Source organism: Megalopta genalis, chromosome 2 (genome assembly GCF_051020955.1).
Source record: "Megalopta genalis isolate 19385.01 chromosome 2, iyMegGena1_principal, whole genome shotgun sequence".
In the NCBI taxonomy this organism is placed as follows: Eukaryota; Metazoa; Arthropoda; class Insecta; order Hymenoptera; family Halictidae; genus Megalopta; species Megalopta genalis.
Window position 1 is genome coordinate 14,109,585 of NC_135014.1, and position 26,008 is coordinate 14,135,592.

Consider the following 26,008-nt stretch of genomic DNA (forward strand, 5'->3'; position numbering starts at 1 on the left):
TATATTGTTTTATAACAATGTGAAGATTGAATTTCTTTAAACATTCTACGATTCTTGTTATAATATATGCTTGAATGAAAAAGTTCATACAAAGTTTTCTGACAAAAACATTTTTATAGTATCAGGAATTACAAAAGAAATAACCTAATTTTTGGTAGTTCTAGTGTTAAATGGGGGATGCCCCGCACAATTTGTTTAATATCGACTTCGCCTATTTATTCCGAAAGAAGCATCGAAATGTTTGCGCTGAACGTTTCAAGCCTCCGCGCTACGATTTCTTACCTGCAATTAGTTACGTTCATTAGCACTTTTTTGTCGTTAACTCGACGCATTACGTAGGTAACAACGAGTCAGACTCGTGATGAATATTTCATGAACAATCTACTGAATATTATTAATTTCTTCTAAAGCGAAACAGATTCCTTAGTTAAAAATAAACCGTGATCGTTATGCGTTTATAATGAAAACGAGAGACCCTAATGTTATAATAAAAAAAGAAAATAGCGAAATATTAATTATTGCTATTGCATGCTCCTCTTTATACCGAACAGCTTTCGTTCCAAACATATTTATTACGTAACACGTATACAACAAATATATTCATAAAAAGTACTCGATGCGATGATACAACAGAAATGTGATGATTAAAGAAAAAAAAAGCAAAAAGGAAAAAACCATATATTTGGTAAAAGGCTGATCGCGCGAAAACGCTGGCTAAATCGAGCCCGGCTGTCGAGAGTCTCAGCTTGAGAGAGGGCGAAAGCGCGCCATGTAAAGAGAACTATCCGTCTTTCCCTTTAGCAAATTAGGCCGGCCGGGCCAGGCGCGAAGGATCGAGGAATGTAAACGGTATAAATTGATTGTTACGCCATTGGGTTAAGCTGTCAAACACGTGACATCTCGAAGCCCGCGATCCACGAACCGCCACCGCAACCACCACCGCCATTTTGGTGTTGAGATCGGAGCGGTTTCTGATCCTCTCTGGCTCGTGTAATCTCTCTCCTGCTCTCTCTTGCTCTCTCTCTCCCGCTCTCTCTTGCTCTCTCTCTCTCTCTCTTGCTCTCTCTCTCCCGCTCTCTCTCTCTTGCTCTCTCTCTCTCTCCCGCTCTCTCTTGCTTTGTCTCTCTCTCCCGCTCTCTCTTGCTCTGTCTCTCTCTCCCGCTCTCTTTCTCTCTTCCGTTCTCGCGTGTTATTTCAGCGATTCTTCCGAACGCGAGCTGAACAAGGATAAGCTCAGAGCTAGGTGATCGTAAAGGCGGAAATTAAAAGGCGCGAGAAGCTTCCCGGCTGAGCAAACAACAAGAATATTCCTCCCGCGCCGTCGCGCGTCGCGTCCTGTCGGTCGCGATAGATTCTTCGCCCTCTCTTGCCCTCTCCCGCCCGCTCTCGCTCTCTTTCTCTCTCTCCCTCTTCCTACCCTTCCTCGCTCTCCCTCCCTCCCTCTCTCTCTCTCTACTCTCGGAACGATTCCTGCAGAGATATCCGTGTGTCCGACGACAAATACCAGCGGCACACGCTCGATATCCACCCTGAATCCCGTCAAGAGAGAGAGAAAGAGAGAGAGACAGTGAGAGAGACGGAGAGGCATTCGGGGAGAAAAAATCGTTTCCACGCCTCTTTTCAAGAGAAAGGGAGACAGAGAAAAAGAGAGAGAGAGAGAGAGAGAGAGAGAGAGAGAAAGAAAGAGAGAAAGGCAGAGAGAGCAGTTCTCGTTCGACGAAGTGGCCGGTTTACAAGATTTACAATTTCTCCGAGCGGAACGCCGAAATAGCGAGTACCATTGAACGCTCGCGTCTGCTATTAAGATCGATGCTTAAAGCGGAAAGCTTTTAAAGCCTCGCGGAATACCAGCCACGAAAGAGATCGCGCGCCCCCAGAGTTTTCATCGACTCCGGACAACTTTATGACCGGTCGTTTCCCGACCTCTTTTCCCCGCGGAGCAATAAAAAAAAAAATTCCGCGGCAGCCCGCCGGCTGACTCGGATTTCGGTGCCTTGATTCATCCGCGCGGCTCGCGTAATCGCGAACTCGCCGTAACCTTTCTCGTGAAAATTGCTGACGAGCCGCGGGACCGTCGATTTTTGCTACCGGCCGCCGACGATCCGCGTTCCGCGCGCACGGTTTCGCAACGTGCATGAACTCGCCCAAGGTCCAGGGGTCAGCTGCGACCGCGAACGTTTCTTTTTTTCTTTTTGCTCCCGCGGTGTCGCGAAACGGAAACAATAATTCGGCTCTGTCGCGCGTTATCAGCGTTCCGCGACGATTAGCGCGAGATCGATGAAAATTCTGTTTACGACGACTGCCGGAAGCACTGTGGTCAGCGGAACGTGATTCCGCGTGCAGGCTGCTGTAACTAGACTGATCTCTCGGATTTTATATTTAATGATCTCTTCTTTTATACAATTCTTTACGTCCATGGAATCTTGGATTTAGATCGATAACGAGACCAATTTCCTGGATCTTAACGATGAATCTACCACGATCGAGTTACAATTGTCTCGTTTTATTATCTCAATTTATTATTATTATTTACTTATTATTATTTATTATTATTTATTATTATTTTAAGCTTGGAAGAAATATCTTCGAAGATATTTTATTGGTAAATTGCTGAGCAAAGATCAGAATCGTTGTAAGCATCGTCGATGGCACAATTGTGAAAATATGATCCTTCTTTTAAATAACAATTTCAGAAGAAGATGTCACTAATCCAAATAATTTGCTGAGGTACGAATGAAACTGCTGTCGCTTTCGAGGCACAGTAACAATTCGGAAAGGGGAGATACGATTATTCGAGCCTTACGGCTCGTTCTTATAGTTATCGATTGCCAAATTGTCCATTATCGTGCGCAATCTGAGCGCGAATTAGGGAGAAATTATTCTATTCTTTAAAAAACTATCTATATACCACCGACCTTGGAAGGACTATTATAAAAAGCTACCGGTAAATAAGATATTGAGAGGTTATAATAAATAAGATAACTGTTCTATTATCGAAACATTCGTGTTTCCCTGTTTACTTCGGATAATCGAGATTCTATTTTTAAAAAGGTCACAAATCAGAGGAAATGTTGGAGACAGTTCTGCAAGACTGAAAGGGCGATGATACAGCAAGAGAGAGAGAGAGAGAGAGAGAGAGAGAGAGAGAGAGAGAGAGAGAGAAACGAATTGTTGTCGAACAGTTAAGAAAACATCCTTGAGCAGAAAAGCTCTTGCATGCAGCGGTACACGAGCCCGACTGCGGAGGCATCGCGCTATTATTTAAACTATTTATAGTCCGTGATGCTACGAAATACCAGCGGGCTAGGAAAACTCGATGAATCGCGAAAGAAGTTCTCGGGGCGTAGGCCGGCGACGTGGAACCAAGAGATTCCTTAAAAATAAACGGTGCACGCTCGAGCAACGCGGTTGTTTACCGTACAAGGCGGGAAATGATCGAGAATTTACGAGGGGCGCGAACCCGGAGCAAGAGTATCCACCAGAAATTTCGTTCGTGCAGGCTGCTCGGTGCTGGCCGAAGGTTTCATCTTAATTCCTTGCCATATTTCGACGAGTCCGACGCGTGATCAAGATTTTTAGAAATAATCTGTTTGCCACGGATGTTATTACATTCTGTCTAGTCGGAATACAATTCTGTTCTATCGACGTTAATATTTAACTGTTCAAGTTAGTGCAGCCACGCAACATATTTCGTTTTCTTCTAAAAAAAATTAATACAATCGGAAAGCATCTACTCGTTCTAATTACGAAGAAGATGGTACAAGGGGTGATGGCAGGGGTTACTGCCGCTGCACAGGGGTTTCGAATGCCGGAAACGCAGCCAACGCGTGAAAACAAGTCAGATTAAATCAAAAATTTATAACTGGAGGTTATCATGGTCGCGGATGACTGGACTCCGGATTTGATGCACTTATAGCAATAATGAGCAGATCGAGTGCACAACGATAAAAGAAATTTAAAGAATGAAAAAATGCTGTTGTATTAAGTTTCTTCCAACTTCTGCATAACTTTCACCAAATTTTTGCTAATTTTTAATAGTAAACAAGCTTTGTCGAATCGAATATCTCTCAAATTCTCTTCACGGCAATGTTTCTACTTGTCAAATGTCAAATAATATACAGGATGTCCCAAAATTATGGTACTTCCTTTATTAGGGATTCTTGATGTGATTTGAAGTAACTTTTTCCTTAGCGCAAATGCAATCTGCCGTTTCGTTTGCGAGTTATTTACGAAAAACAGTGACCAATGAGAGGCGAGATCAGCTGGCGCGAGGCGGCCGAGCCAATCAGCGAAATCGGGCTACGACTGCTCGTTGGCTCGGCCGCCTCGCGCCAGCCGAGCTCGCTTCTCATTGGTCACTGTTTTTTTTTAATAACTCGTGAACGATACCTCGAAGAAAATTTTTGTAAAGGAAAAAATTACTTCGAATGACCTCAGGAACCCTCTCATTTCCCGGAAGTACCATAATTTTTGAACATATTCTAATCTAGTACAAAAAGTGTAAATAATGCAAAATTTAAAAGTAACGCTCGAAAATGGACACCCTTTACAGTCTAAAAACTTCATTCAAGTTCTCTACTAGGCGATAATGTATCTAAACGATACACTGCTTTCTTCTTTTTTTGTTTTTATAGCGGGGAAAAATCTTCAATCTCTTATAGCGGGAGAAAGTGGCCAAACTCCCGAGGTATGTAGGGATCTTGCCCACTAAAAACCCCCGCTCACGACGACAGTACCCCACCCCGGAACTGTTAATCACATTACTTCAAAGTGATGCCGTCCAAATGCGCTTTCCAGCGCCCTTCGTCATCCTCCAAGCCATGGCCAGGCGAGGCAGCCCAACTGAATCCTTAGATAATAGAACGTTTGGATACCAGAATATTGGATAAGGGAGTCCCTATGAGATCTCTATGTATCAGAGATCATAAAAGGAAGATTCGGACACCAGCGTTTCTTACTGGTTCGGTAGTTCTAGCGCTAAAAATATGACCATTTCCTCCCGGATACCGCCATAAGAACGCCGATAAAGTGTTCCAAACAGCCGATAAAACGAACCTTGGTAAAAAATTCATGTTTTAAGTGTTTCCGACTACGTTTCCCGAGCGTAGAAGCACGGTGCGCTGGGAATATCGCGTGGTGCGTACACACCGTGTACAGATAATCCACGCCATAAAGTGACGCGCGAAGCAAACGATACAATTGGGCAAATGAAAGTAGGTGACTGCGAACAATGAGCCGCGATGGGGCCAAGAATAAGATTCTCTATTCACCGTGACGCATTGCAGTGAATCACAATCGCCGCCGAGACACGTCACTCACCGTCGAATTTACCAAGTTTCAACCCTCGCCCTCGCCTAGCCGCGAACCGGCTCGGCTTTAGCTGCTCGATCGCGGCAGACTTTTCGCCTTTAATCCGATTTCGGTGGCGGCGGATCATCGACCGGCGGATCTTCTCCCTCGAAAATATCCTGCTTCTGGTTCGCTGCCGGCGATCCTGCGAACGGGATCGATCCTAACCGCGTTTCCCGGTGATACACGTCGAGTCCCGAATCTCGAGATGGTTCTCGATCGATCTTCGGACAAGCCTCGAATCGTCGACGCGGGTTAACCGGCGCGAGCCTTGGCGCTTCCACGATCTTTTCGGTGATTAACGGCCCGAAGACGTGAACGATTCCGTGGGCCGGAAGTTTACCGAGAGCCTGCCGGCTCGACTCGCCGAGAAATTCGTTTCGAGAGAAGTTGCGGCAAGTCGTTTTAACACTATTTTTACCGAACGAGACGGAAGTCAACGTTCATTATCGTCCAGGTTTTTCATTACTTACCGAGATATTCAACTTCGCCTACGTCGAACGTGAACGTTCATTATTTTCTAAGTTTTTCAACCGCGCACTTTTTACCGAGATATTCAACTTCGCCGGTGATTATTAATCGACTTTTGTCATCCTTATTCTAGTCTTGCATATAACCTGATCCTACGAATAAATAAATATATGAATAATAAGTGCATGAATAATTCGAATAATTATCAAATTAATTCGATGCATAGATGTACGCGCGCAAAAAGATCGGTATGGCAATGATTAGTCACTTGATGTAGACACTGCGGTTTTTTATGTAACATAAAGACGGTCTGCGTTGATTGCAAGATGCTTAACAGACGTTTATTTATTTCTTTTTAATGAGCTTAATGAGTTGAACCGAATGCAGTAGTATCTTTAAATTGTTCAAATATATCTTTGTTGTATTAAATCTCATCTGTTCATTTTTGTCATAAATACATAAAATCCGCATTCATAACTGATGCAACGATAGCCGCTTGAACTCTAAACACTGAACTTAGAAGTGATCGTTGCTTCGTCAGAACGACAAGACTGAATTAAATATTTCGCCGTTTTTTATTAAAATTAGTAGACTACAGATTTTACGCGTTTATGCGAAAAGCGTTCTGATCGCATAGAAAAGGGTAAAAGCATAAGTATAAAGAATTAAAAAACACCGTTTCATTGTAACCAACTTAGTAAAATGTTTGAAAGAAGAAACGAATGTTTATGCAGCTGCTGCATCCTGCAATCGATGCAGACAATGTTTGTTTCGCATACAATTTACAGTCTAATAATACTACTGCGAATTTTATGGATTTATGAGAACGAACGAATGGGTCGAGTATGAAAGCTGTGAAGAGATTTAAAAAATTTACGAATATACCACGTTATTTTCAACTTATTACAAATTATTAAAAGGGGAGAGACCTTTTGTAGCCTTTATTTCATGCAATTAACTTCGACAATTTTCAGTTCGAATAAAGGTCCCGCAGTCTGCTTATAAATCTAATTATAAGTCTAATTATAAGTGCAATTATAAGTCTAATTATACGACTAATTATATACTTGGGTTAATGGAATTCAATCATTTCCTACCAAAGAGTCTGTTTAACTCCGAGAATTGTAAAATTAAATCGTGGAACCAATTACACCGACCGGTGCCGTAGATTTACCATCGAACATGCAAGGTGTGCTAGAATTGTTAAATAAACATGGAACATTGAACTTTTCAATCAAATGCTCGCCGAACGAAAATTCCATAGGCAGCACAGTTAAATACAATTTCACGCACGTTCACTTTTTCTATTGACGCTGGAATCATTCTTCGTTTTCATGGATGATAATACTACGCGCATCCTTGTTTGATCGGTATCCTTATGCTTTACTTTCAAATATTTCATAAGCCAATCGATATTCCGTGGACGACCGTGCACGAGTAAAATCCTCGACGGGACAAGAATATTTCCGAGATTTCGAGCGATTCTTTGCGCGAATTTATTTCCGATCGATGCCGGCGCAGAAGTAATTCCAGTATTTACGCGAACACGTTGAACGGAAAAACGATGCACGCGTCTTGTCTGTCCGCTTCAGAATCTCGTGACGAAGCCGCGCGTAGGCGGTAAAATAAAGAAACGGATATACAGGCGGCGGCGGCGGATCGGAAGCGTATTGGCGTACTCAGCTTTTTCTTGCGACCCCGTGAATTAAAAAAAAAAAGGGGTGGCGTATTGACACGGTCTAGATATCGGCCGCAGAAACAATATACATACTTGTTCGTAAGCGTCAATAACGCGTCGTTTAAAAAATAATGGAAAACGAATGAAAACGTCCGGCGAAATTCGCGCGACTTTAAACGCCGGATTTTTCGCCGATCTTCTTACAACCACCGACGCCTCCAAATACACAACCGTTGTACAAATTAACAGCGCTCTCGCTTCTCTCGACAGTATCAACATTTTAGCAACATTATTATTAGGTTGGCGCACGTGAAATGGCGGATTTTTATATGAACGGTATAAACTTCGTATCATTTTTTCAAAGATGTTTGTTTAAACGAAATATGACCTTTCGATCAAAGTATGACGTTTTAATCGAAATACGACGTTTTAATCGAAATACACACGACCCTTTGATCAAAATATGATCCTTTAATCAAAATATGAGCCTTTACTCAAAATAAGGTCCTTTTCATTCAATCAAAATGTATAGCTTTTTATCAATTTTCTTGCAATATCGTTTTCCTCACTTTGTATGCATGCTCCTGTTTCGTTTACTTTGTCATGTCTTTTTTCGTATTATCACTCTACCTTCGAAGCACGGATCTCATTTCCGTATGCAAAATAAAACATTTCGGAAATGACTGTAAGAGGCAGAAAGTAAATAAAAATGAATTATGTCTCAAACAATTTCAATAAACTAAAGGTAATGCTACAGTATACAAATGACTGTAACAGGCAGAAAGAGTAAATAAAAATGAATTATGTCTCAAACAATTTCAATAAACGAAAGGTAATGTTACAGTATAAATGCATAAAATCCGCAGTCTAATAATTATACTTGTGATGCAAACATTTCTTTCCGTCAACTAACTAAATAAAATTAAATAAAATAAAATTAAACTGAATAAAATTAAATACAATAAAATAAAATAAGATTAATCTAAATTAAACCAAATTAGACTAAATAAAATTAAATCAAACGAAATTACATCAACGATTTATTTTTTTTTATTGTTAACGATACGATGCTCAACAGATTTCGTTCGCCTCGGCACGCGAGTTTTCAAATATACGCCGTCGCTGTCGAAAAGACAACTGTGTCAATACTTTTTTTGATCCACTGTATACGGTCGCGGTAAACGCGGGCGCGCGCGCGCGCGCGCGTTCGAGAGAGCGGGAGTGGAAGAGAGAGAACGACTGAGGGGTATATGCAATCGATAATATCCACGGACAAAAATACTCTTCGGCGGCTTATAGAGTTTCAGCGTACGTCGTGGCATGACCGGATGTTCCTAACTGCCTCGGGCGGAAAGGATTCCCGGCACTTCTTTATTCTCCGAAGAATTCGTTGGCGCGACCACGTGCGCGGGTTCCGATACGATCGGTCCGCGGCGATAACGATTTATCATTTAGGAAAAGTTTCGCGGGGTCCGACCGCCGGAGACGGAGCCGGGGGCCCCTTTCACGGTTGATCCTCGAGAGCAAACAGAATTCGTCGTGGAAACAATATCGGGACTGGACAACTGCCAGAAAAGTTCGATGGTCCGGCCGGGGCGGTTCCGATTGATTAGAACCGACGAAGAAAATTCTCGTAATTCGAATTTATGAACTCCGAGTGCCGTCTCGGTATGCGTGGAATCTCCCTCCCCCACTTTCTTTCTTTCTTTCTTTCTTTCTCTCTCTTCGGTAGCCCTCGCGATTTTCGTTAGAAGAAACAAACTGCTCGTTTCTTTTTCGCCGCGCGCCGCGCCGCCTCGAGAGGAGCCGAGACTGCGAAACGAGGCGGAGGCGAGGCGAGGGAGGCGAGAAACAGAGAAACGCTTAACCTCGATATCAAATGTCCGCCGCGTTGAGTCAGGTTCCGAAGCCAAGGTCTCGTTTTCTTATTGTTAGTCCCTTTTCCGTTGCCCGATACATACTAAGCCGTCTGCGCAATTCACGCCGTCCGCCGAACGCTGCGTCGGGCACCTCTGCGGAAGGAACGCGCTCGCCGGAAAAGGGCAATGTCGCGGCCCACGCGATTGCCAGGCAAACAGGAAACGGGGCTAATTAAATTTAGCGGAACGTTTAACCGAATCTGCCGTTCCCGAGGTCGCTACGGACCGCCGCGACTTCGTTTCGAACCCTTCCATTTGTTTCCTGTGCCGAACGACTTCGTCGAACTCGACGGTCAATTTTTACTATTTGGATCCGTTAACGCTAGATTTACGGAGCAGTGAAAGCAACTGTTTTAGATTAATTTATTGAAGTAACAGTAAAACATGCGATCGCCTCGGAAAATACGTTAACGTTTTTTCGAACGGAATAACTTTTCCAAAATTGGTTCAAAGGACTTGAACATTTTTGAGCTGTTAGACCGATTAGTTTTCTATGAAATTGGTATACAAAAAGCAATATATATTGCAACAATATATTTTGTTTTATTGCAGCAATATATATTAAAGCAATAATATTGGTATACAAGCAATTTATTGGAATGATGAAAAAGTTAAAAATGATTTTAAAAAGTATTCAAGTCCTTTGAACCAATTTTAAAAAAGTTATTCCGTTCGAGAAGGCGTTAACGTATTTTCCAAGGCGGTCGTATATTCGGATTTTGTGACGAGCGTTATTGTAATATTTACCACGAGTGATATACATATTGAGTAAATAACTCATAAATGTATCTTTACAATTTGAATCATCGTGAATGCAAAAAGTAGCGACTCAATGTATACATATAATAAGTGATGTAACGATAATCAGTGATGTAACAACAATGGCAGTAATAATAATGACAATAATAAGAATAAATCTAATTAGTGCTGAAGCAGTGGAGTAAGATGTAACGCATTGTAAGGTTTACGAGGTAAAACGTGTAATCCATTTCGTCCCTTATACTCGTATATTGACATTTTCACATGATGGCCAAGAAAGGATTTGTTTTCCTGGAGAAAATAAAGGACGAACCTAAAATACAGACTGGAAAGGGTGGAACATCGTTTGCCAAATTTCCCAGAAATGCTGCAAACAGCAGATTCGTGTAAAAGAGTGTTCGCCTTTCTAAAAGATATCGAACTTCGCCATTTGATATGATCACAGATTAAAAAGTTTTTATTTAATTACATATCCGCCCAATGTGGTCTCTAATAACCAAAGAGAGTCGATGAGACCTGAAACACTAAATTAAAAAAAGGACAAATCTAGAATCATTTAATGTCTAAAAATAACGCAATTCTAATACCTTTCACAAAAAGTAACTGTTTTTATTTAAAAAAAAAAAGAAAAGGACAGAGTAGAGAGATACGGTTTTCTCTATGTGCATCTCTTTTTACTCTTTCTCTTTTTCTGACAAACGAGAAACAGGGCTAAGTAAGTTTAGCGAAACCAGACATGTAACTGAATCTGCCGTTTCCAAGGTCACAGCTGACCTCCGCGATTTCGTTCAGACCCTTCCATTTGTTTCCTGTTCGAAACGACTTTATCATCGAAGGTTTTTATCAATCTTGACAATCAATTTGTACTAGTTAGATCTATTAAGTGAATCAACCATCGTAAGGTCCAGGAGATGTACGAAGGTCACAAATGTGATTGCTGTAATCTGTTTTGTCCCATCTGTTCGTACATCGACATTTTGACATGACGATCATATTTTCGTGAAGAAAGTAAAGGACAAATCTAGGATTGTTTAATGTTTAATAGTAATTTCGTTCTGATATTTTTCACAAAAATTCACAGCTTTTAATAAATCTGGTTCCGACGAAGAATTAATCTAAAAAGGACAGAGCAATGAAAGATTTTCTTTCTCTTTCTGCGTTTTTCCTTTCTTTCTGTTCTTTTACCATCTTTGTTCTAAATAATTTGTACCTTTGTCAAGACCGACGAGTTGTATCACCAATTTACGATAAATGATAATAATCAATAAACTGTTCTGATTTCGCATGATTTTCGCGTATAACTGGCGTGGCAGAGAACGTGTTGAAACGAGAGGAATGTAGGCCTCAACGCTAAAAGTATCGAGCGGCAAACGTGACTAATTTGTATTGTCTCTTAAAACTAATGAAACTGCATTTACCGGGAGGCTGCGGGAATATTATTACGAAATATGCCTGGATGAGTATGTACAGTCGGTGTGAAAAGTATTCGTATAGCTTTCGAGACGGAATAATTTGTTTATAGTTGAGCCAAGCGATCCAAATTTTTTTAGGGTTGATAGAGGAATTAGTTTACTAGGAAATGGCTAAAAATTGATCTCAAAAGTTGCAATTGATTGGGATGATAAAGAAAATTAAAAAAATGACGTACTATAAACTTTTTATCAGCCGAGCCTATAACGAAAATTTGAAATATTGATTTCGTATATCTCGGCAAACTTATGCGCATACCGAACATTTATATCGGTATCATTGAAAGACCATCGTTGTTCAATTATTTTATCGTCCCAATTATTGAGAACAATTTTTTTAGCCATTATCTAGTAAACTGGTCCTCTCAACGTCGCTTCTCCCAGTTGTTAAAAAGGTTAACCCGTCTTAAAGATTGTGACCGTTTTCAACGTTAGAAATATTTGTTGCCCAAACTGTACATCCGGCGATTGACCGCAAAAGCATTTCTACAATCTCGACAATCGTGAAATAAAGGATCCGAAATCCGTCATGTAGACGGGTTTAATAGATCTGTCTGTTAATTCGTCGGTAAAAATACCAGAAGTTGCAACCGACGTGACGACAATCCAACTATTTAATGGAAGAACGATATCGAAAATTCGCTTGCGTCTAACACGGCATTAGAGTGCTGCTATAAAAAAAAAAGTTCCGAATAAAAATAACGAACGAGTGGGAATGAAAAAATATGATCGAAGTTCTATTCCCATTCGGGAACGTTGGTATGCGAAAGTTTAATCGAGCGACCGATAACTTTAATGACGTCGATTGATCTATCGGTGTACGTATATCAAATTCTCTGATACGCTCGATGTAATACATGCGACGTGCGTACGTCACTCCAATATGTAACCCTTCTATATTCGGATATTTTCTTTCATCGGTAAATTGTCTGCGATACGAATTTAAGAAATGCTAATTCTCAGTCGCAAATAAAACGCTCACACTGTCCCAACTCGATTCTATATGGCGCATAACTATACCGCGAATTTTATGTTTACGCGTTTATAATAATGATAATTGTAATAATTATTTATTTATTCATGTGCACGGGTAAAGAAAAGCCTCTAGTATATGTATAGCCTCTAATACATATATTATTTATATATAAGTATATGTATTGTATTATTATATTATATTTTGTACAATATTATACTTGTATTATATTTATATATTCTGCTTTATATTATATTTATATAGTCTGCTTATTATGTATGCTACACATTTTCTTACTTTGTATTATATTATTATATTATATTTTGTACAATATTATACTTGTATTATATTTATATATTTAAAGTAAAAAAAAGTGTAGCATACATAATAAGCAGACTGCGGATTTTTGTGCAAAATAAAAATTGTGTGCATTGATTGCAAGAAATAGAAACTAAATAAAAAGTTCATTCTTGTGTTAATAATATTATTAGATTGAAAATAACGCAATGATATTTTTAAATTCTTTTAATCTCCCTACTAGATTCAATAAAAACTACACATATGTTTACACATAAATGCATAAAATCCGCAGTCTAATAATAACTGTGCAGAGTGTGAAAGGAATGATTCCCGAGGTCATTTGAAGTAACTTTTTCCTTATCAAAAATGCAATCCGCGGCTTTGTTTACGAGTTATTAACGAAAAGCACAGTCCAATGAGGAGCGAGATCAGCTGGCGAGCTGTGCCAATGAGCGGAACTAGGCTTCGACCGCTGGTTGGCTGGGCCGCCTCGAGCCAGTTGATCTTGCCCTCTCATTGGTCACTGTTTTTCCTTAATAACTCGTAAACAAAGCCGCGGATTGCATTTTCGCTAAGGAAAAACTTACTTCAAATGACCTCAGGAATCAGCCTCTCCTAAATGTTAACATAATTATGGGAACATTATGCGGTTGGGAAAAAGAATAAAATAAAGTACCAAAATAAAATTAATACAAGAATATAGAGGAATTAAATTCAAGGAATTAAATTGCAGTTCGGTGAACCGTAACAATAGCTATATGGCTATTTGCTTCACTGTTAATTCAGTGGAATTGAAAAAACTGATTTATGACAAAAGTTAGACGGTGTAATTTAAAGATACCAACGCACTAATTTCTAATTTTGAAATAAAATTATAAAAGAAAGAATTAAACGTCTGGCTGGCTTCAACCTCTCGCAATCGTCGCAAGAAATTTTGATTTTCCATAAAGATCCCCCCTCTACACATAACCGTAGGGTGATCGCGAAGCAACTGTACGGTTCTTGGACTCCGATATCATAAACACTCTGATTTTCGTAAACACCATTGATCACCGTAAACGTCGTCGATCACCGTGAACACCCTTCTTCCACCGAGCGGTCGTCGATACACTTTCTTCTTGGTGGTTTCGTTGTCAGAACAAACATCGGGTTATCCCGAAAACCGCACACGTACATCGAGACGGTTTATAGGCACTAATTGCTTTCATGGATAATGAACGGGCAGTTTCGAGCCTTGCCGTGTTCGATTCTATTTGGAGTACCTGTATTGGACTGGAAGAGCTACCCTTTGCAAGGTATCTGGGCTCGCCTCATGGAGGCCCTATGGGGGATACGCGGCGCATTCGGTGGGACTCGGTCGCCCTCGCATCGATCGCGTCAATTTTAGAGTCACGCGAGCGTGTTTATCGGTCCTTATTTGTGCGTCGATACAGTTTCGAGCGACGATCGGACGACCCGGCGACACCCGGCCAACGTGTCACCTGCGCCGAAGATGGACGACCCGCGTTCTATTCCCGAATCGGCACCTCGAGACGTGAAACATTCGACGACCCGACAGCAAATCGAATACGGTATACAGTAAATTCTCTTCAATTTCCTCTCAGCGTGTAAGCAAAAGTGGACAATTTAGAAAGTGGAGATACGATTATTCGAGCCTCGCGACTCGTTTTTAAAGTTGCAGCTTGAACAAGCTTGAATAATCGCATCTTCTCTTCCCGAATTGTCCATTTTTGTTTACGTGCTGAGGGACAATTGCGGAGAATTTGCTGTACCTCGTTTGATAATTATTAGACTGCGGATTTTGCATTTATGATACAAATTAGGTGACGTAATTTGAAACAGTGAGAAGACTAAAAGAATTTGAGGGTGTTCGTGTATTAAATTGATCATATTCGAATTACTTAAGAAAGCAGGAAATTTCTGTACGGTTTTTCTGTTTCCTGAAAGCGATCAAGAAAATTTTTATTTTCCATAAAGGTCCGCTGTAATTATTAGTTTAGTAATTATTTACAAAACGATCCTTTTTTCCAATTTTCGCGGAATTTAACGCGTTGAGTGCCGCGACACATATACGTATACTCATGAAAGTATTCGAACGCCTTCTAAAATGGAATAGCTTTTTTATGATTGGACCAAGCGATCTAAATCTTTTCGGGATGTTAGAGGGATTACTTTACTAGACAACGGCTAAACAATTGTCTCCAAAAATTGCAATTTGTTGGCATGATAGAAGAATTAAAAAATGATGTTTTTTAACTTTCTTTGCTTGAACCTGTAACGAAAATTTAAGGAAAGCATTTCGCAGATCTCGAGGACTTCTACGCGTACTGAAAATCTCGTTGAAATCGGTTTCATTGAAGAAACGTCGTCTTTTAATTTTTTTATCGTCCTTTATAAAAAAGAAAGTTAAAAATACGCGTCTCTATAACTTTTTTATCTGACAGTGAGTTTACGACGAAAGTTTAGAAAATGCGTTTTGTAGGTCTCGGCAGCTTATATGCATGCTGATAATTTTATCGAAATCGATTGACGTCGTTATTGAGCTACAAACAATTAAAGATAACGATAATCGCGGTTTTTCACAACTTTCGACCAATAACTACAATCTCGAGATGCACGATAAAAATGTCTCGAGATTTTGACATCCTTCAATGTCCGTAGCTTATCTCTGCGTCAACAGATTTTGATAAAATTTTCAGTAAGCTTGTAAGTTACCGAGACCTACAAAACGCATTCTTTAAATTATCGTTATAGCCTCAGATAAAAAGGTTGGAAAAAAAGTGACAAACTCAAAAATATGAAAAGTAAATAATTGTAAAAATCGTTTTCGTTACAGTACCTATAACGGTGTTCAATGAATTGTCCCCTCCCCCCCCCCCAAGTCATATTAATATAATAAAGGATAAAATTAATAATCACTAGGTACGTTGATTTAATCTTTTACGAAGGTTTAACAATGATATAAATATTCGGTTGATCATACTTCGAGGTGATAGATCCATAGATCGTACTTCGCGTACGGGCTCGTATAACCGACGACCGACCATGAATTCGGATGAACAAGATTCTATTGTAAAACAATCAGAAAATAAATAGTAGCCGTTGTTATCGAAATCGCGCGACACGCCGAGGGATCGTGAGGAGTTGATGGACGGGTCGTGCGTCAGCGATAATGATCGTGGAACATTGTCGCGGCTCGGGACCGGATCAGGGGCGAGTCGTAAAGAGAACTCGCGACGGCCGTCCAAGATGAGAACTGTCTCCGAGATAACTATGTGCGTCAATGCTGATACCGTATCTAATCTAGCTATCCTCGTTTTTGCATAGATCGTAATCTCCGATCGTCGTGGGAAGTCGGGCTGGGCTCCCTTTCCACGAGGGTCGACGCAGAACTCTCCCTGTCTTTTTTTCTGGCTGTCTTTCAGGTTTCTTCTATTTTCCTCTCTTTTTCTCGTTCTCTCTCTCTCTCTCCCTCGATAGGTCTTTCTATTTCTCCCAATTTCTCGATTTCCTTCCCGACTCTCTCTCTCTCTTTTTCTCTCTAATTTTCTCTATCTCTCTCTCTCTCTCCCTGTCTCCCTCTCTGGGTCTCTCTATTTTTCCCTACTTTTCGACTTTTTTCCCGACTCTTTATCTCTTTCTCTCTCTGACTTTCTCTATTTTTCTCCCTCTCTCCCTCTCTCCCTCTCTGGGTCTCTCTATTTCCCCTTCTTTTCGATTTCTTTTCCCGACTCTCGCTCTCTCTCTTTCTCTCTCTGACTTTCTCTATTTCTATTTCCCGACTCTCTATCTCTTTCTCTCTCTGACTTTCTCTACTTCTCTCTCTCCCTCTCTCCCTCTCTGGGTCTCTCTATTTCTCCCTATTTCTCGATTTCTTTTCCTGACTCTCGCTCTCTCTCTTTCTCTCTCTGACTTTCTCTATTTCTCTCTCTCCCTCTCTGAGTCTCTCTATTTCTCCCTATTTCTCGATTTCTTTTCCTTACTCTCTCTCTCTCTCTCTCTCTCTCTCTCTTGCTCTCTCTCTGACTTGATCTATTCCTCTCTCTCCCTCTCTTCCTCTCGGTCTCTCCTTGTGATTTTGTTTTTGCCCGATGGAAACTGATTCCTTCGGTTCACCGTTGAATACGCGACCATTCGTTTTCATTCTACGAGCAGCTCGCAACGCGCGGTGGATCGTTGAGAATACGAAGCCTTAAAATACGGGATCGTATGTGCTACACCGTCAGAATTGTGCTCTCTCTTCCTCTCTCTTCCACTCTCGGTCTCGGTCTCTCTCTCTCTCTCTCTCTCTCTCTCTTTCGCTCTTTCCCGCGACACGTCAAAGCCGTCCTCTGTCAAGGCCGTTGTTTCGTTCACGAGACTAGAACTTTTCCGGATCGCCGGCTAAACGAACGAGATTGTTTCCGCGCACCGATGGCCCTATTGGCCCTCGATACTGTCCGCACGACCCCGGGGCATCGGCTCGAGTGACGTGAATTTCCTTTCTAATTTTTGCCAAGGTGAAAAACGTAGTAGGCACCGCTCCGTAGGTCGCGGGAAAATACTTGGAATCATCTCGAGTAGCTGTGCCCGTTATAATTCCTTGAAAGATCGTGTTTCCGCGAGTGTCCTAGACAGATACGATTTATGGCAGGAAAAGTTCGACCATCGGCAAGCGTTCTTCTTGCTACGTGTCTGCGCCTTTTGACTTTCAGTAGTCGTGGACCGACTTGATCAGCCAAGGAAGTAAACTCATTTTCGTATAAACTGCAAGATTAACCTCTAGCCTTGCAATATCTTGTTAGACTTATTATGGAGAAGAATTAGACTTGTTGTTTTTGGTAAATAATTAATTAATTCATTTATTTATTCGTGGGAAAAATTCTTCACCGTAAGAAAAGGTAATACGTGAGGTGAAAGAAAATGAAAATTATACTAAAGAAACTATTATCGCTTATAAAAGTTGGCAAAAATGATTATTGTAGAATATGCTGTAATTATAGTTTTCGTCTTCTTAAGGATTACTCAATCATGTCTGCATGTCGAATTTAAAACAATAAAAAAATTCAAAGAAACGAAGTTTCTGTTGGTGTACTATAATTTCAACTTATTAAAATCGTTAAAGGAAGAAATAAAATTGTGCTTAGTTCTTATATTTTACAGTGGATATATAGCATTTTTATTTCGCATAAAAATCAGCAGTCTAGTTATTAGTATGTGATTTATGGTATGGGGACCAAATGATACCACAGGAGTTCAATTTGAGAAAAGTTACGCTGTACAAATATTGATGCGAATCACTGTACATCTTATTACATCTTATTTAAAACTAGATACGTCCTACACTATGTATTTTCATACAGGATGTCCCAAAAATGTCTCATAATCCGGAAATGGGGGGTTCCTGAGGATATTTGAAGTAACTTTGTCCTTAGCGAAGATGCAATTCGCGGCTTTGTTTACGAGTTATTAACGAAAAACAGTGACCAATGAGAGGCGAGCTCGGCTGGTGTGAGACAACCGAGCTCGCCTCTTATTGGTCAGTCTTTAGCCCCCATGACCGGATTGCGAGACACTTTTAGGACACCCTGTATATCGCAGTACTATTGCCGTTAATGTATATAATGGACAATATGGCCGTTAATAAGCACATAATAAGTTATTCGTAATCCTTAAGAAAATCGATAAAGTTCGTTATTAAATAAATAATAATTGTTCAACCGATGTATCTCTGAACACAAGTACTGAACAATAATTTCGAAACGGATGTCACGTTTCTTAATTGCTGTCGCCGAGTGCATATCACAACAATTATTGAGTATGTGTCAAACGACGCGACGGCTTAATTAGAAGTCAATGCCAATTATTGCATCTTGGGTTTCGCGTTGCCGATGTTTAGCTTCCATTGTACAATAAATAAGCGAGCAGGAAGTGGCTCCGTCGCACGGTTCGGCCGTCATTGAACAAAATTTTAAAAAAAGTCACTGCTTCGTGTCTATTCAAAGCTATGTGCACGATGTGTTAAACGTGTCTAGATAGTTATATTTAGCAACAGAATGTTCAAACAATTCAGCCGGAGATTAATTTCAAGCGAGTTCGCCGAGCGAATATTAGGAAGATCAAATAGTACGCCAGTTCGCAACGCAGCTTGTTTACATCGTCTTACGAACAAAAGGCCGCTTTACGAAGTAATCTTTACAGAAACCGATGGCCACACAGATGTTATATAACCGTAATCAATCTGCAGAAATTTAATTATACTTATATGCAATATAACAATTCACCCGAAATAAAACAATTAAGTTCGATTTAGTTTCCTATATCTTAGATTAGGTTAAGGAAAAACGGCTCAGAGTATCCTGAGATTCTTATTCCGACATATTCGTCGGATAGTACATTTTGATATTATACAAACTTTTTATGCGAGAAAAGTTAGCCAACAACCCCGAGTTATTCAACAAAATATGTTCCCGTAACCGGTGTCAAACCCGTTAAAATTAATTTATCTCCAATTGTCCCTCAGCTTGTAAACAAAAATGGGCAAAATTTGGGAATCGTTTTCATAGTTACCGATTGTGAACAACTATAAAAACGAGCCCCAAGGCTCGAATAATCGTATCTCCTCTCTTCAAATTGTCCAATTTTGCTTACAAGCCGAGGGACAATTCGGGAGAATCTCTGACAATAGTTTTTATTCGATAAGAAAATAAAGGTGACAAGAATCATTGTTACGAGATCATATAATTTTCTGTATGCAAATGCATCTTTTGTATTTTCGTTGGCAAATGATTAAGGGACGATTATGAAGATTAGAAAAGTTCTGATTTTTGTTCCGGATGTTCATGCAAACGACGCGCCGTGCGACGTAGCGGACGAAAAGTATTGGTTTCCGTCGGACGGCTGAATCACGGGGCCGGGCCCGTGGGTTTGCAAAACCGGAGTTTTTCGCGAATGAACAAGCTCCGCGAAAATAGTCGCGCTTCTATTTCCGCGGCCGATTCATTTTTAACATTGCCCGATTATTCCTGGCCGCCCCCCGATCGATCGGCATCGCCGCGGTCGGAGACCGTCATCGATTTTCCAGGCTTCCTCGGCGACAATTAACGATTGTCCAGTAATTGTTATCCTCCGTGATTGTATCGAGCAACGTCGTCGTCCGGCCGATACGTCGGGGCCGAGGGAAAAAGTAATTTGCGATAGAAAATTGGATTACGCTCGAGGGAGCAGCCGGTGCCGGTGCTCGGCCGTGGCCACGGAAAACCTCGTCGTCGCCTTGTTCACAAACTTTCCGAAAGAAAGCCGACGCGAGTTTGATCGGAGACCCGAAAATATGTAATTTCAAGAATTCATGGTCGTCCCCCTGTCGGTAAGTTATTGTTCAGAGTATGCTTTTGTAGAATCAGTTCAAAGAATATGTTCAGTTCAAACTTGGTCATTATCATTGAGTTTAGTTATACAGTGAAAAATCGAATTAAATAAAATATATTTTGAACGAGGCGACGTATCTCAAAATTTAATTTCACCGTCTGATGTTTTATAAGTTATATCCATTTTGCAAAAATAATATTAATAATAATAATAATAATAATAATATAATAATATAATAATATAATAATATAATAATATAATAATATAATAATATAATAATATAATAATATAATAATATAATAATATAATAGTAATAGTAATATAATTATAATAATAATATAATAATAATAATAATAATAAAATTAAATCCAGTTTTGCAAAATGGATATAAGCAAAATCTTTCGCACGAACAGCCCGGACCGTATTGCGTTAATAAAGACGAATCTGATTACTTTAGTCCTTTTTATTATTGTTCTCTGTTACTATGCTACAATCGTACGTTACTTTGCCGAAAAAAAAGAACGGAGCTATATCATTTACGCCTGGTTTTCGGAGCTCCGATCCCACTGTGCGACGGTCGAACCGATCCTCCGGCGAACCGGATATCGGCAGACCGTTCCGTCGACGTATGTAGACGACACGCGACTCACGCCGCATAGAATGAATCATTCCCGATGACGTTCGTGCCTTTTTTTCCGCCTTTCGCACGCGCGGATCTTGCGCGCAACGAACCTGCCCGCCGTTCCACGGAACTCGGACAAACGTGGAAAATCCGCATCGCTCGTTATGCTAGTTTTATTAGGTTGTTCGGAAACTTCGTTCGGAATCATTCTCAAATCAAGCAAAGTCTATGAAATGTAAAACAAACTTTCCGGACAACCTAATATGTATGTAGTTTGTCCGGAACAATCCGTTGAAAACAATTTAGTTGGAAACTGAAAACTGTTTAGTTGGAGACTGGAAACAATGTGGTTTAAAATTCAGAACAATTTGATTTACAATTGAAAACAGTTTAGATTAAAATTCGGAACAATTTGATTTACAATTGAGAACAATTTAGTTGAAAATTGAAAACACTTTAGTTGAAAATTGAAAACAATTTAGTTGAAAATTCAGAAGAATTTAGTTTGAAAATTGAAGACAGTTTAGTTGAAAATTCAGAAGTATTCTGTTGAAAATTGAAAACAATTTTATTAAGCATTATATTGCAAATACAACAGAAAAAAGCAAGTACATAGTGAAAACATGAAATAGTAGAATGACAGAAGAGTATATGTTAGTTATATTTATTTGTCAGCTTATTAACATTAAATCTACCAGTGCCAGTCATTTTAATGGAATACGTTCCTCGATTAAAGCATACATTATAATAAAAATTTGAAGAAGTGGAAATAAATTGTGTCTTGTGATTCTTGTAAAGCAGCAAACGTCGATCACTGTTTGTGGTCGGTAGGTTTAGTATTAAAACGATTAAAGTACGAAACACGATTATTTTGGTTCTTTCAAATAATTAGTTCTAATGCATTGCAATGAGCGCAGAAAATCTGTATTCCCAATAAAAATCTAATTCAGAACATGTCTGCGTTCAGAGGTGGTTGAAAATCTAACTAATTAATTACGTTCCTCAAACCGTTTCTTGCGAGCACAAAATTACAGATACAGGAGAAAAGAAACGAGTAACTGAAACACAAAATAATAAAAGAACATTTTTATGTCATCGGGATATTAAACTGATTAAAGTACGAACTAAGTTTCTATTTGGTTCCTTGCAAACGATGCAGGTAATTCTTATTTTCCGCGCAGATCAAATTAAGAGCACATCTACATGTAGATGTGGTTGAAAGCTTAACTCGAGTAGAAATTTCATTAATTTAGTTCATCGAATCCTAGCGCCAATAGATTCAACAAATGGTGCCTACTCGCCGAAGAAATGTAACATTATCTCGAACTGCTCTCTATATCGATTGTTTTCGTCCCTGCCGATAGCTCTCGCGATTCGAACATCATATTCTCGTTTAGCGTATCTCTGGCCGAACCTATTAACGAGTTTGCCGTCGAATCAACTATCCGCGGAACATACGCGAACGTCGAAGTAAGTTTAATATGCATTCAGCGAAAAAATGTCTGAAATCTGTTATTACTAGACCGCGGATTTGATGTATTTCCGAATGTGAACAGGTGGAATAAAAAATAACGAAGACACCGGAGTTCTCTAAGAACACCGTTGCATCGTTGTCGACTGATTGAAATGATTATAAAAGAAAAATATTGAGCTTCATTTTATCCATATTTCCCACAGTTCGCTGAAACAATTTTCATTTCGCACAAAGATCCGTGATCCAGTTCGCCGACTATATTAAAATCCGGCAGTAAAATACCGAACGTCGAGCACGATGTATCGAAGCAGGACAATGTCGATCGGTTTAGTGGTCGATCAGTTGACTTTATCGTGTTTTGACGGAGCCCGAGTTAATGAATTTTTCAATGGCAAGCTTCGCGCGATAACACCGTCGACCCGCCGCGTTACGAGACTCGACGTCTCCGTTCTCGATACGTTTCCGTTCGGTCTTCGAATCGGCGGGATCGTCGAATCGACGGTCGGCTATAAGTGATCCATGGATCACGAGCTTGAAGCGTGGCGGCGGATTTCAGGGTCGTCGCGAAACACTAAACGGACCAGACGAAAACCATACAACTCCTGCGAGAATCCGGTGGTAAATTATTTCGGTTGAACGCTAATTTTGTCGTGGTATGCTGTGCCGCACAGAACGAGAGAGAGAGAGAGAGAGAGAGAGAGAGAGAGAGAATAAGCTGCGCGGTGGTTAACCACCGTCGAGCATACAACGAGCCGTCGCGTCTCCTCTCCGATGTGTGCGTCCTTCCACGCTTATCTCGGCTCCTCCCGTTCCTTTCTTTCCGCTCTGTTCTTTCTGTTCTGGCAGCCTCCTTCTCTGACTCTTTGTCCGACGCTTTCGGGGGCATTTGCTCGTCGATTGGCTCCCTATTTTCGCTCGTTAAAGTCAATGTTCAATGCACACGCCGACCCAGCCAGGGTCAACACCTCCCTCGAGGCTGAGAAAAGCTCGCCAACAAGGCGCGGTGTGTCGGCCAGCCGCAATCCAACCGTGAAAAAGCCGGCCCTTTCTATGGGGAACCACTCTTTCCACCGGCTGTCTCCGGTCTCCGCTTCTCGGCATATTTTTATCCGTCGGGTCTGGATAACGTCGCGATAACGCTCCGGATAAAATCTACTGCCATTCGAAGCCGACGACCTTTACAAAATCTGCTTTCGGAAACGCGGACACGTCTCCGTCGCGCTCGGACGACGACTCTGAAAAATTGCTATATCATTTTTAAAAGCAATTCTTTCGTCATTAAATTGGCTTATATTCGAAGAGTTATTGAAAATGTATTGCACGTGCGGACAAGTTCAACTTCGCATGCATGCGATACGAAAATAATACAAATAGAAGCAGAAGAAGAAGTTAAAATAACTTCGAGTGCGAATGAGCCTCGAGCATACCGTTCAAATAACCATGATTTTCGGCAATCTCTTTATAAAGTGAAACATTTCAAGGCACGTCCATTTTTCCTCCGTTACATTTTATCGACGTTTACTGAAATAGTAAATCTTCTTCGTCCCCATGAACCTCCCGGTCGACGGCGTGCAGTCTAGCACGTTTTTCCTTCGATCTAGGACAGACTATAAAACGTAGATTCTTTTTTCGTAATAGAATTACGCGGCGTATGAAAAACAAAGGTGCGGCTTTTTGCGTAGAATTTTTATTTTAATTATGTTTTCGGAGCCGCGTGTTGTCGTTCTTTTTGCATTTCTCTTTAATTGCAGTTCTCTTTAATAATTAATTTTCTTATCATGAGAAAAACTGTTTTTTATTTTTCGTCCCAAAATCTGGATCAGGAGATTTTTATTATTTCAGTGAATGTCGACAACACGACGACATGTATCTCGAAACGTTTAAGAATATATATCCCGCATAACTTTATATTTGTCGATTGAGACATATTAAGTATTTATTTTCAATCAAAAGCGAGCGAAATAAAAGTGTGCCCGCGGAGGTCGGTTTACCTGCACGGTCTTCGATTCGTTTGAGATTGTCTTGAACTCGTGAGCGTGACAATCGAGTCACTTGTAATCCGTGAGGAGATCGATAAAGACCATTAATAAACAAGTTATCGAAGATCTCATCGACGTGCACCATTATAGAATCTCGTGTCTTTGAGGTCTGAAGAGATTACAGGAGAACGAAACAAAAATTCATTTCCTCGGCTGATCATGTTAGTCCGCGACTACTGAATGCCAAGAGACCGAGATGAACGTTTGCCAAAACAAATGGTTCTGCGCGTCCGTCTTGGACACTCGCAAGATGACAATGTCTTTCAAGAAATTGTTACGGACGCATCTACGACACTGACGACCATAACTCAACGCCCACATTCCCAAGTTCTTTGATCTCCGATAGAATAACTCGGGAAAACCAAGTGCGCGGAGGAACATGGAAAATATATAGCTTACGAGAGAATAATGTTAATGATAAGACAGATAGATAATTGTATGAAAATACGGCGTGTTGTCTTGAAATATAGCCAAACACGTGTACAAAATTTTCGAACGTTCGACCTAGCATCGAATTATTTTCATTAAAATTAATTTCTGATCAATTTCACAACGAAAATCAACTAAACCTAATAATATCGCGTTGGACATGTTATTTGTTATGACGCTTCTCTTTTTCTCCTTTTTCGTTGGTACTTTGTCCGATTGTTACTGTATTTTTTATTGTATAACAAAGGGTTCATTCTGCTAAAAGAAAAAACATTATTATTATTATTATTATTATTATTGCTATAAATACTTGGATTATTATATGTACTACTGCTATTATAATACTTGGACTATTATTATTATTATAAATACTTGCAACATGGTCTAGTAAATATGGACGTTATACTCGTCTTTCAACTCGGAATAAAGTTCTACCCTTGCACTATCAATATTTAAACATTGAAGTAAGGGTGTAAATTATCTTTCTTTTTGCGAAGGAATTTCACAGCGAGAAACAAGCGTTAATCAACTCAGCTGTGAAAAAAATCATCGCGCAAAGGATTAAAATTGATCATAATATTTTTGATTCGAAGATCTTGAGAGAAATGGATGAATGGCGCACATATGTTAAGACAATTCAAGACTGGCATATTATCTTTAATTGATTAAACTGCTTAAAAGATTCCTTTTCTGTAGTATTTTTATTCTGCACAGAGAGATCCGCGGTCTAGCAATCGAGCCGTTTATTTTGAAAGTGGCATAAGTCACTTTGTTTTTAAGTCGATATATTTAAGGGTTTGCGTTTTAACACCGTTTAAAACTATGAATGCTAACTTTCGAGAAGATTTACTTGTATTTGTTATCTCAGGATACTGATATTTTTCTCGGTACAAATAATTTCGTATAAACATTAAACAAATCACCACTTTTCATCACGGTAAAGCGACTTATGCCACTTTCAAAATAAACGGCTCAATCAAAGAAAGAACGAACGTACTATTTAAGTCCGAATATCTCGCAACTGATGGAGACGATATTAATTTCGCAGAAAAATCCGCGGCCGAGTGACGAACGATCAGAAATCGTCGCGACGTGATCGACGAAGATCTGTTGTTTCTCTTTCGAATCGATTCGATGGCGAGCAAAAAAGAAGAAAAATCTGTGAAAACGTCCGCGATC

General features: G+C 40.0%; 1 long non-coding RNA gene across 1 annotated transcript in view; it reads right to left on the minus strand.

Moving 5' to 3' along the window:
• The window catches only part of LOC117219331 (uncharacterized), a 68,430-nt gene that overhangs the window by 11,724 nt on the left and 30,698 nt on the right, over nt 1–26,008 (minus strand). The gene's annotated exons all lie outside the window — the stretch shown is intronic.